At 44.9% G+C, this 13,289-nt stretch overlaps 1 long non-coding RNA gene across 1 annotated transcript; it reads right to left on the reverse strand.

Annotated features, from left to right (window-relative positions):
* Positions 1–6,980: 6,980 nt before the first annotated feature.
* On the reverse strand, positions 6,981–12,388 carry LOC310828085. The gene is made up of 2 exons (XR_014556626.1): positions 11,889–12,388; positions 6,981–10,647 (listed from the first exon to the last, which is right to left on the reverse strand). It is a non-coding gene; the product is annotated as an uncharacterized lncRNA (long non-coding RNA).
* Between the last annotated feature and the right edge of the window lie 901 nt (positions 12,389–13,289).

Raw genomic sequence — 13,289 nt, forward strand, 5'->3', positions numbered from 1 at the left:
AGTTGGAGCAATGCCATTAAACTAAGAGGCAGTGTATAGAGGCCTCTCACTGTGAATATTGAATATAGACTTGGTAAGAGCTTCCTTGTCTACTTCTTTGGCTGTCATGTAGGGGGGGAGGACTGGAATTCATTGAACCTGACACTATCCATCACTTTGTACATAGTATCTCTTATGGCTCATAAGAATATAAGAAGAGCCCTATTGGACCATGCTAAAGGCCTGTCTGGTCCAGTATCCTGTTCTGACAGTGGTCAACTGATTGCCTCTGGGAAGCCCACTAGGAGGACTTGAGTTCAACAGCACATGTCCCAGGAACTGACATTGGAGGCAGAACATGTAGCTAGTAGCTACTGCTAGCCTTATCCTCCAGTTGCCATTTAACTCATGGAGGGTGCTTTGTGCTGCTACTGCATTTTCTCCTTCTGCATGGTACAAACATTTTCTTTATTAAACAGAAGTGTCACCCCTGGAACCCCAGGCCACTCCACTGCTCACCTCAGCATATGAGATTCAGTGTAGACAATTGACAGGCACCAGGAAGCTGGCAGCCGCTTGAACATTACATGAGCTTGATGACACTTGGTAACCTTGCAATTAGGTGCACTTCTGTCTTTCATAACTCTGGCTTTCTGCCATTCAGCATATATATATTTAGAATGCCTAGGAAGAAGGGACCTGTTGGCTGACTTCTCTAAGAGCACTGCAGGTCAACAGAGAAGACCTCTGAGTGTTGGGGCTGTAAGATAAGGGAGCACTGGCTTTCTCTGACGCTATGTAAAGCTCTGGCTCATGCCCCGGAAGAAACCCGACTGGATTGGAAATGAGCTGAAACGTGGCACTGTCGATTTTATTGCTGGAATCAATTGCACGACATTGAATAACACAAACGAGAGGGATGTAGCTGAAATCAATCCGTCTTCCTGTTTTTTTCCGGGCACCCTGTTATGTTTGGCCAAAGCCCTCAGGGGAAAGACAGAGCTTTTCGAGACCGGCAACGCTACTCAGAAGCAACCAGGAGTACATGGAAATAGGAAGTTGCCATATACCACACCAGACCATTGGTACATATAGCAAAGTACACTTATGTGGGTGGTTTTTCGGGGTTTCAGGCCTTTCTCAGCCCTACTGTGATAGCCTGGGACTCGGACTCAGAACTAGAGGAGTCTCAGTCCACACTGGATCCTTTGCCTCAGGGAGCATCTGAACCAAGTCTGGGGCCTGATTCTGAAGAGACCCGGTCTGCACAGGTTCCCCTGCAACAAGCACCAGCTGGGGCCGAGTCAGGGGCCTGAGCCTGCCCTGGCTCCAGATGTGGGGATTATCTCATTGCCATCAGCTGGGCCATCACGTACAGCTGCTCCACTACCAGTTGGGTCAGGAGAGGCTGAGGCGGCCTCTGGGTCTAAGTAACCCACCGACATCTCCCGAGCTGCAGAGACTCAGGTCTGAGAGAAGGAGACCTGAGTATTCACAGGAGGAGTGCTTGCCTTCGGGCAAGACAGGGAGGTGAGTCACTGGGGGATCAGGACCAGCTGTTACCCCAACAAATATAAACGGCTGTCAGACCCCGCCCCAGGTTGCGGGAGCAACATTGCTGTTTGCCAGAGATCCTGTGCCTGACCTTGCCTGGTTTCCTGCCTTATGTCCTGACTTGGCCCTGTTGGACTGATGCCTTGCGGAACTCTTGGATTTGGGACTGGACCTGGACCACGTTTCACAGGTTACCCCCAGGCCCAGCACACCTACCTGGAGATACCAGGGATTGAATTTGGGACCTTCTGCATTCAAAACCGTTGCTCTTCTTCCTCTATAATAGTGATGGCTATTCCTTGTCTCCACTACTGGAGGCAGTACTGCTTCTGTATACCAGTTGCTGGAAACTGAAGGAGGGGAGAGAGCTCTTGTGCTTGAATCCTGCTTCCAGTCTTCCCATTGTGGCAACTGGTTGACCACTATGAGGACAGGCTACTGGACTAGAAGGGCCATGGCCTGATCCAGTAGGTTCTTCTTATGTAAGGAAAGAGAGAAGCGTTTCAGAACAAAACGCTGAGCTGCCTAGAAAGCCTCTCAAATATCTCAGATTAGGAGGAAGGAGGAAACAAAACATTAGGAGTAAATGCATGTTCTTTCCTGAGTGGGTTTAAAAAAAAATGTTCCTCAAGGAACTAATGTAATTGAGGGAGGGCAACACTGATCTTGTCTTTCTTTTTCAGTTAGATTTATCATTCATTTTCTTCATTTACCATTAAGGCAGGTCCAGTGAGGTTGCAAGTAGTTTACGGCCTTTAACAAATGGCCTCCTACGCAGGCCTGATTTAATTAGGAGACAAGCCTTATTATTTGACCTTAATGGACTTCCTATTCAAAACGGCAGCCTCTATTTCCACCCCCTCATCAAGACAGATAATCAGCCCTCTTATTTTTCCAAGGCTGAAGTTTTGAAGGGTTGCTGAGCAGCACTGAGCCATCAAGCAGTGCTGGAAATGGCAAAGTTAGCCCTAAAGGCGCAGCTGGATATGGCAAAGCAAAGGAGATGCTGAAGGGCCATGGCTCAGCAGCAAAGCACCTGCTTTTCATGGAGAAGGTCCCAGGTTTAGCTCCAGCATCTCCAGGTTCGGCTGGGAATGTTTCCTGCCTGTAACCCTGGAGAGTTTCTGCCAATCAGAGTGAACAATACTGAGCTAGGTAGAACCGTGATCTGACTTTCTATGGTTCTCTATGTTCCTACAGTAAAAATCGCAACAGAGAGTAACCTCCACATTGTTGTCGCAAGGCAGCTGGGTCAGGACTTGAAATATTTCAGTTCAATAAAGAGATCACTTTCCTTCCCTTTCACTCCAAATGAAGGCCTATGAATTTATTAGTTACTTATTATTGTCATAATGCTATTATTTCCAGGAATGTGTCTTTTACCGGAATCCAGCTGGGTAAATAAATGCAAATGGCTAATTTTGCCTATCAACAGCCAGTTTCTATGGTACCATGTCAAATGATGAAACAACCTTAATCTCTTATTATAAAGTGCAATTGAATATCCAGATTTTGTTAATTGCATTATAGCCAAGGTGATTTGATGACTCCCCCACCTAGATATATGAATTTATTTGTGAAAATGCTGACATTTGCATACTGTTTCTAAACTCAAATAAGTGTTTCCATTTGCAAACAAGTGTCTGTGGTTTCTGTTCTCAGTCCCTCCCACCCCATTTTTGCTACCATTTTTTCAAGTTGAATAATAATAGTAATATAACTTATTATTTATAACCCGCCCATCTGGCTGGGTTTTCCCAACCACTCTGGGTGGTTTCCAACAGAATATTGAAATACAATAATCTATTAAACATTAAAAGCTTCCCTAAACAGAGCTGCCTTCAGATGTCTTCTGAATGTCAGGTAGTTGTTTTTCTCTTTGACATCTGGTGGGAGGGCGTTCCACAGGGTGGGTGCCACTACCGAGAAGGCCCTCTGCCTGGTTCCCTGTAACTTGATTTCTCGCAGTGAGGGAACTGCCAGAAGGCCCTTGGCACTGGAGCTCAGTGTCCGGGCAGAACGATGGGGGTGGAGATGCTCCTTCAGGTATACTGGACCGAGGCCGTTTAGGGCTTTAAAGGTCAGCACCAACACTCTGAATTGTGCTTAGAAACGTACTGGGAGTCAAACATCCTTAGGTACCTTAGAGAGAAGCAGCTCAGAGTGCCGTATTTAACTTTTGGTATACTTGTGACTATTGATTTAATAGATACATTGATGCTTTACAGTACAATCTTTTACATATCTCCTTAGAAGTTCAGTGGGACTTGCACAATTATTTGGAAGTGATTCCCACTGTGTTCAATGGGGCTTGTTTTCAGATAAGTTTCTTTGGTATTGTACCCCAAATGTCATAACTTTTCCAAATGGTGCAATTGTATGTATTACAATCATACAGAAAATATTTCAGGCTCCTAAAGCAGTCGAGTAAGATTAGATTTGATAAAGCTGTGAAGACTTAATTTCACTCCCCACTTTGCTTTCCCACACTTTCCCCTGTTGGATAAAGCAGAATTCGTCTAAGCCTTGAAATTCATCAAGAGCTGAAGGAGGAAATGAGAAAGAGGGATTCTTCCCAATTGCTCTCTGTCAGACACATCCAAAGTCTGTTTCTGGGGCCTAATCTGACCTGCTGGTCAATTTAATCTGGCCTCCGTGGTAGTACATGTCCTGAGGTATAATCCTAAAAAAAGCTCAATAACTTCAATTGTCAACAAAGCTCAACAACTTAAATCCTAAGAAAAGCTCAAGAACTTTGGTCTGCCCTCACTCATGTTCACTGCATATAATCTAGCCCTCTCTGGAAAAAGTTTGGGCACCCCTGCTCTATGTAGTTGCTACCATCTCATGACCAAGGAGGCACTATGAGGGGGCAGGGGCTCAGAGACTGAGTGGTTACCAGGAGGAAACCTCACGACATAATTCCACCTTTGGGCTAGCAGATTAGAAACCTAATTTCAGATGGAAAATTATAATTTGGCTACAATGAAAAACTATTGCAGGAGTCATCTGATAAAAGGCAATTCTCTTTCACAGCAAAACCAGTTTTAGGAAGAGTGAGGTGGCCACCTCTGACAGCTGATTTTGGGTGTCTCCGAGGGGAGAGGCATTTGTGGGATTTTCTGCCTCACCTGCCAACAATACCTTGCTCAGCTTTGAATACTAAGCACCTTGATGGGAGGATGGAGGGCAACAACACACCATTTGCTGTTTCTTCTCAGGTAGCAAATTGCCTGGGAGGTGAGTGTGCTTCTTCTGTAATGGCTCCTGGTGGGATACTTGCAGAATTTGCCTCATCTGCTAAAATCTCTTTGCATGTCCCCTGCTGAAATCTGAAAAGTTTTCCCATTTTGAATTCCCCATAGCTGACTCCTGTATGTACTTGTGACACATGCAGAGAGGTCTTTAATCCCTTTCTCTCTCCAATAAACCAATGGGAGCTCTCTCTCTTTCTCAGACTTCTTTATTTGCTGTGACATGAAGCCTCATCAAGGTTGGAAACTGACTCCCCCCCCCCCCCCCGGGAGCAATTGGGCAATGTGTAAACTCTAAGGACCAGCTGAAAAGTATGCTGGTGATCTCATCCTTCATAAAGAACCTGATTTCCAATTATGTTTATCAGTCATTTCAGTTAAATAGTGACCTAATTGCTGAATGATCCATTGTTATTATTGCATTGGCCAAAGGGCTGTTGCAAAGATGATGCAGGAAAGTCCTTCTCTGTTGCTCCACAGGGTAGGACCTGAGCCAATGGGTTCAAATAACAAGAAATGGGACTTTGACTTAACATTAGGAATAACTTCCTGACAGTACAAGCTGTTCAGCAGTGTAACAGGCTGCCTCAGAAGGAAGTAGACCGCCTTTTCTTAGATGCTTTTAAGAGGAGGCATGATGCTGATGCTGCTTAATTTTATTTGCAGAGGCAGATGGCCACGTAGCATGAATGTTGTCATGGTGCATTTCTTATATCAGCAGCGAGTTGGTCTGGATGTCCTTTGAGTTCCCTCCATCTCTTTGATTTGCTTGCATATATAGGGACGCGGGTGGTGCTGTGGGTTAAACCACAGAGCCTAGGACTTGCCGATCAGAAGGTTGGCGGTTTGAATCCCTGTGACGGGGTGAGCTCCTGTTGCTCGGTCCCTGCTCCTGCCAACCTAGCAGTTTGAAAGCACATCAAAGTGCAAGTAGATAAATAGGTACCGCTCCGGCGGGAAGGTAAACAGTGTTTCCGTGCGCTGCTCTGGTTCGCCAGAAGCAGCTTAGTCATGCTGGCCACATGACTCGGAAGCTGTACGCCGGCTCCCTTGGCCAATAAAGCGAGATGAGCGCTGCAACCCCAGAGTCGGTAAAGGTAAAGGGACCCCTGACCATTAGGTACAGTCATGACCAACTCTGGGGTTGCGGCGCTCATCTTGCTTTATTGGCCGAGGGAGCCGGCGTACAGCTTCCGGGTCATGTGGCCAGCATGACCAAGCCACTTCTGGTGAACCAGAGCAGCACACGGAAACGCTGTTTACCTTCCCGCCGGAGCGGTACCTATTTTTCTACTTGCACTTTGATGTGCTTTTGAACTGCTAGGTTGGCAGGAGCTGGGACCGAGCAACGGGAGCTCACCCCATCACGGGGATTCAAACCGCCGACCTTCTGATCAGTAAGTCCTAGGCTCTGTGGTTTAACTCACAGCACCACCCGCGTCCCATACCTTACCTTTACCTTACTGTGCATCAAAGTATTGGCTGCACTTACTCAGTTGGGTCAAAACCCTTCGAGAATTTCTCATCCACACACTTAGGAAGACAAACACAAGAGCTGGACCCGCTCCCACAAGCGAGGCTTGTCTTCTGCAGGAATTGTGTCCTTTGTCTCCGGTGTCAAAACGTCAGCATACCTCACTTGTCTATCTAATCTTCTCACCTGAACTATTTATGGTATTTTTCTAGTGCCTGTCACTGAAGTATTCAAACATTGGGGGGGGGGGGGAATCCCTCAGAAATGTCATTTATGCACACTAATTCTTTGCAACATTCTGATCTCTCCAAGTTTCGCAATCCCCCTGGCTTCTTTGTCTCTGTTTTAGGTGCTGCTTGCTTGTTGACTCTCTGCTTTCTATCAGCTTGACAGGTTTAAACAGCCATAGTAGAATTCCTTTGGCTTGAATGTTGGGCTAGTTGCCTTCTCTGCCAGCTCAGAACCCAATACAAAGACTCCAGATGGTCACAGTAGTAGATCTATGCTTTTGATATAAATCACTTGGCCTTTGGATGGAAGCCTTTGAAACGACACCCTGTTCAAGTGCTCCTTGTAGAAAGAGGCTGCTACTCCCAGCTTTAAGAAAACACATACTGTTTCTACTAGATTATTAAAACTGTGTGGAGCTTGGAGGGTTGAGTCCTTGTTATTACTTAATAAGTACCAGATGAGTTTCAATGTAATGACAACACAATGTGGAAAACAATACGGAATAGCATTTTATTGCGCGCGCACACACACACACACATTTTGAACCTTTTCCATGGAGAAATTACTTTTGTTCACACCCACCTTTGAGATTTTTCCCTTTGGAAACTTCTGCACTACTGCAATTCAGTTGCAAATGAAGCACAATCATCTCCTATCCAAATAAAGCTGAAGTAAGGGTAATGGCCCATTGTCCGATTTATCCCTTGCTATCCCACCCTAAAACTTCAAGAGGATTAAGGAAGCAAACTAGCTTTACACATAACCAAAGGACCTTTGAGGACCTCACGAGTAAAAATAATTCCTTGTCTTTAAACCCATTATTTCTATGTGGATCTGTGCCTTAAAAAAAAAAAAAGTAGTATAAATTTATTTAGAAAGTTTTGTGAACTGCAAAGAGTTGCCTAAGCGAGGCATAGGCAAACTCAGCCCTCCAGATGTTTGGGACTACAACTCCCATCATCCCTGACCACTGGTCCTGTTAGCAAGGGATGATGGGAGTTGTAGTCCCAAAACACCTGGAGGGCCGAGTTTGCCTATGCCTGGCCTAAGCAGTATACATGATAATAAAATTAAATTGTAGGAAAAAGTCACTAAAATCTAATCTATCTATCTCCACTGGAGAATTTAGGTCCATTAATTTAAGTGGGTGTACCCTGAGTGAAACTTAGCTCAGTTCCAGCCACAAGAAAACTTCATGTCCCATTCTGATCTGCTTTTATTGATGCTCCATTAAGCCACATCAGTTTCTTTGGATCATAAGATAAAGTTGTGCTGCTCTTCCCATTATTGTAGTCAAGGTTTTGTGGTGCATATACATGTATTTCCAGCTAGCTCGCTGCTTCCTAGAAGGTGGAGGTGGGGAGATAACAATGTCTTGCTAAAAAAACCAACAGTGTAAGGATATCTGCTATTTTCGTAAGGAATTTTTGACCTGGGCGGAAGGAAGGCATTTGAAGAGGTATTTCACATTCAACACAAGCGAGTGCATACAGAGAATATGCGAGGTGGAAAAGGTACTATAAATCTTTTATTGCTCTGCGTCTGGGATGACCACGTTAGTCAAGACTCAGTTATGCAGATTTTTCCAAAACTAATGACAATAAAAACTTTACAGCTCACTGGGCCTTCACATACTTTTTGCTCACACTCTGTCCTTTATTTCTTCTGATCCTTTGCCCCATTTCTTTGTACAGAAATAGAAAACAGTCTTGTAGCATGTCAGACCGTCAGTTCATCCAGCACAGTGTTGGACAGAAGCTGTCCAGGGCTTCAGATCAGGAGTCTCTCACAGTCTGACCTGGATATCCAGGGATTGGAACTAGGACCTTATTTATTTATTTTACTACATTTCTAGGCTGGATCTACACTGACCTGTTTAACTTTATTCCCCCCTATTAGAACAATATTAGGCATGCCGCTCTAAAATGTCACAGGGCATACTTGTTATTGGTATTGTTTGCATTGGTTTTCCCCATCAAATGTAAGTAATACCCAGCCACACCATTCCCAAAATACTGTTTCTTTCCCTGCTGCTGGTTGCTAGCTCCTCTGCTCCACCCTCTGGCATCACATTTTAATTCTTCCTCCCTCCCTCCTTGTCCTTTGTTACCTACCCCTCAAATACCATTGGAGAGGGGTCGGTGTTTGAAGGCAGTAAAAAAAAGGTAAAACGCTACATAGAGACATATGAGCAGTTTTTCAACGATACAGCAGCAGAAAACAATTAAAATTAGGCAATAAAAAAACCAAGGAATTAACACATTATGAATGTAAAAAGTAGGATTTCATGTGGCATAGGCAAACTCGGGTCTCCAAATGTTTTGAGACTACAACTCCCATCATTCCTAGCTAACAGGACCAGTGGTCAGGGATGATGGGAACTGTAGTCTCAAAAACATCTGGAGGGCTGAGTTCGTTTATGAAAACTACATTATCAAAACCATTCCTTAACCCTTCCATGATATTAAAAACCAGGAGTGTAGATCTGTCCCAGCCCACTTTTCTTCCAGGGACCTTGAGGTAGCATACATAGTTCTCCTCCCCCACCATTTTATCCTCACAACAACAACCCTTTGAGGTAGTTGTTCATTGGTGCTGGTAGGGAGGCACAAGCCCAATAGTAGGTGGAACCAGAGCCAATGGCAGGCAGAGTCATCCCCTGATTGGTTGTAAGCAAGAAGGCAGGCAGGCAGGGACTGGCTGAGGGCAAAATGAGGTTGGTGGGGCAGTGCACCATTTGCCCTAAGCAACCAGCCTCCACTGGCTTCAGGGTGTCCAAAGGCAATTGGAGTAGCATAGGATTTGCCCATGTTACTATGCCCATTCCCTCTCTCACCCTTCCAGATGTGCCACATAATGAGTTTACAATCTGTCGTCGTGACAACTCTGGGGATCAGGGTTCATTGCCAGTCTGATGGCATCCTTGGGTCAGAGCATGATCACTAGTGTACTACTGTACTGGGGCAGCCTTCTGTTGCCCCACATGTGAACTCCGTCACAGTCCTGCCTATTCTTTCATCTGGGTTTATATTGCATATTGGCACTGAGATTTGCAGAATGGTGTAACTTTCTTTTGCAAGCTGCTCTGTGGATACATTTCAGTGGAGAGGGGAAACAACACATCTATACTGCACAAAATAATAAAAAGAATGGGTAGTTCCATGGCAGTCTGGGTATGGATAGCTTTGCCGTGCAGGCCTCCAGTCCTTCTAATAAATAAATTAAGGGTGCCCCCCATTAAGCATCTATTCCTGATTGTTTGTTTTCTTCTTTCCTTCCACATCACCATGAGTCATGCTGTGTGATTTTTTTTAAAAAAAATAATAGTAATAGCAGGTCACAAGAAAGTTGTCCAAATTTGTCACGTTGTGCCACAGCTAGCGATTTATTGGCTAGCTGTTGTGCAGCAAATGTTCTCTGTCTCTCTATAGAGGTCACTCTGCTTTAAAAAAGAAAGAAAAAGAAATCCGGCAAACGGGAAAACAAAGGCCACTTGGGTTTGATACGTTCAGAGCAAATAGTTATCATCTGATTGAAGAACAATGACTCCTTAGAATGCTCAAACAGTGTTTGTTATTGTTTGGGAGCATGTGCTCTGCGGTCATCATATGATAAAACATACTGATACGGAAAAGGAGTGTTTAGCAGACACCCTCGGATCAGCTGTTCCTATCCAATTTTGGCAAGCTGCAGGAGGAAGCTATCAGGCGGGCTGCAATATGCCAATGCTGTTTGAACCACATTAGTCACTTGCTTTATTGTCTGGGCGGTTATCAAAGGAGTTTATTGCTTCTTCCTTCTTCCTTCTTGGATTCACAAAATTCCAAAGCGTTCTTTTGCTTTGGAGAATGTGAAATTGTGGGGCATAGTGCATTGTACAAACGATAGGCGTTTGCTGCTGAAACATTAGTGAATGGTACAGAGGGACAGATTCCACTCTGGGTCTGAAAGCTTCCATCTGCAATGGAATGATTTCTTGCACAAACTCGCAGCCTCCACCAGCAGTATTCAGTGACTGAATGTGCTTCAATGGATTAGGCTGTAGGCACAGGAACGATAAGAAACATGCAGTGGTGTTGCCTGGTATCCATATTTGAGCATGCTAATGTCTATGTTTGCATGTATCACCTTGGGAAAATGTCTCATTATTCCAGCCTGAAAAGAAAACACTTATATTTGATATCCAGTGGTACCTTGGTTTACGAACTTGATGCATTCCAGAAGTCTGTTCTTAAACCAAAGTGTTCTTAAACCAAGGAGTGCTTTCCCATAGCAGTGGGGGACTCAATTTACAAATGGAACACACTGAACAGGAAGCCCAACATGTTCTGCTTCCAAGGCAAAGTTCACAAACCAAAACACCTACTTCTGGATTTGCAGCGTTCTTAATCCATGTTGTTCATAAACTAATCTGTTCTTAAACCAAGGTACCACTGTATAGATATAGATGATCTAGATATAGGACTGTCAATGGTTTGGTTCAGATGTGGCAGCACTGTGGTCTAAACCACAGCACCGATGATAAGGTTGGCAGTTCAAATCCCCGCGACGGGATGAGCTCCCATTGCTCTGTCCTAGCTCCTGCCAACCTAGCAGTTCGAAAGCATACCAGCATGAGTAGATAAATAGGTACCACTGTGGTGGGAAGGTAAACAGTGTTTCTGTGTGCCCTGGCTTCTGTCACGGTGTCCCATTATGCCAGAAGCGGTTTCATCATGTTGGCCACATGACCCGGAAAGCTGTCTGTGGACAAACACTGCCCCCTCGGCCTGGAAACAGAAATGAGCGCTGCACTCCATAGTCTAATTCGACCGGACCTAACCATTCAGGAGTCCTTTACCTTAGTGCTAAACCTGAATAAGTGTTGCCTGAATGAGCTAAGCCTTGTGTGTGCCATCCTCCTCATTCCGTTCCAGTGATGCTATAAGGAAGAGATTGGAAACAACCACTTTCTATTTAATGCTCACCACAGTCTATTGTAATGCCCCAAAGACCAAGCTGTGCTTACTGCAAACCATGGTACAGTAACTTTCCAAGATGAGCTTAACTTGTTTCAGTGAACCATAATTTACATTAACCACAGAATGTCCTTTCAGACTGTCAGGACTGGGTCATATCTAGAGGGAGCCAGGGGCTGAGAACCAGGAGTCTGGATGGGAGAGCAATCAGGGTTGGAGAACAAGCCAGGAGTCATGACTGAAGAGCAGGATCAGACAGCAACTTAGGAGAGCAGACTTCAGGACAATCTAGGTGTCAAGACCAAAGTAGAGCTCAGACACATAAAGGTTCACTTGTGCTCAGGCAAGGGCTGCACGTCCCGTTTTGCCAAATGAGGCAAAATGGGAAAGTGCCACCCTGCCCTGCTGCCATGCCACCCCCGCCAAAACTTCCCTTACCTGCATTGTGTGGCAGCACTCGTCAAGCGGCAGCAGTGACGGCGAGTTCCAGTGATATCTCACAGAGCTCTTGCAAGATCTTCATGGAAAGCACAAGATCTCACAGGAAACTGCCTGGGGTGCTGGCACCCCTTCTCCACTGGTGGTGATGGGGACAATGCCTTGTGGGCTTTTTCTGCCTGAGGTGGCTGCCTCAGCTTGTTCCATGTGTGGGCCAGCCCTGAGCTCAGATAGACCTTGTTGCTCAGGCAAGATTCCAATGAGATGGGAAGTCTTCTTATGCTCCTCCCTACACAGGAGGAGCCAATGGTCACCCTGGACACATGGAGTTGGACCAAAACCAGAACAATATTTGTGGAGAGGCTGAAGACATGCAGTTCATTACATGGGGCAGTGGTGAGCAGTTCTGGATGAGGACAACATAATATGCCATGGCTAAACAGGGGTCAGATGCTTCCAATCTTCTTGTAACCACATCAGAAATACAGAGAAGAGGGAGGGGAGGAAGACTTTGCAAGCCCGGGGTTTATTTGTCTTTGCTTACTGTATGTAACACTAAACAGCATTACATGCTACATTCAAACTGGGTCAACATATCACAGGACCTTTTCTGGAAGCTTTCCACCACCATCAAAGTTACATTCCTATTGCTGAACCTAAGTTTCATTACTGGGCCCATGGTGCAGCTGATTGATCTCGTCTATGAATTAAGCAAACCCTGAGTTGGACTCACTGGGGGCTGCAGAGCATTAAACCTGGCAACCATGTATAACCCTCTAGGGTATTTAATGTGAAATTAAGGTTTTACTCTCAGAAATGGGAATAGTGGACTCTGGAAAGCAAGCACTGAACGAATGGTCACTATGGGACAGTCAAACTGTGCATATTTTATCACCCAATACTCCACAGATTTCACGCCTTCTCTCAAGACTGGTTATCTTCTCGTTATTTGAAACTTAAACATCACACACAATTTATATAACCTTATTCATTTAAACTGATTTATACCCACGGCAAGTTAAGCTGGAAGAAAAGGGAGAAAAGTGGTATTGATTAACCTGTCATATGGCATACGCTATGATGCTAGCTACCTCAGGAATGCTTCAGTGGTTTCGTTAGAAACCGCCGGTGGGATAGGATGAAATTTTCTTGACAGCGCTGGATGTCCAGTCTATCAGCAAGGGCTCTTTCTGTGTCATATATGGCTACCACAGCCTCTGGAGATCAACTGAGCAGCATACAGAATAATAACAACATCACGATATGTGTGAGGAGTGAATAAATTAGCACCATATTTCAGCGTTGGCTTCAGGGTCTTATCATTAACAAAACAGTTGCACTGCTTACTCCTCTGTGTGTCTCATTAAAATGCTTGGGTAATAAAAAACGCTTTTACAACTT

The sequence above is a fragment of the Podarcis gaigeae genome (assembly GCF_964106915.1).
Source record: "Podarcis gaigeae genome assembly, chromosome: 12".
NCBI classification, from domain to species: Eukaryota; Metazoa; Chordata; class Lepidosauria; order Squamata; family Lacertidae; genus Podarcis; species Podarcis gaigeae.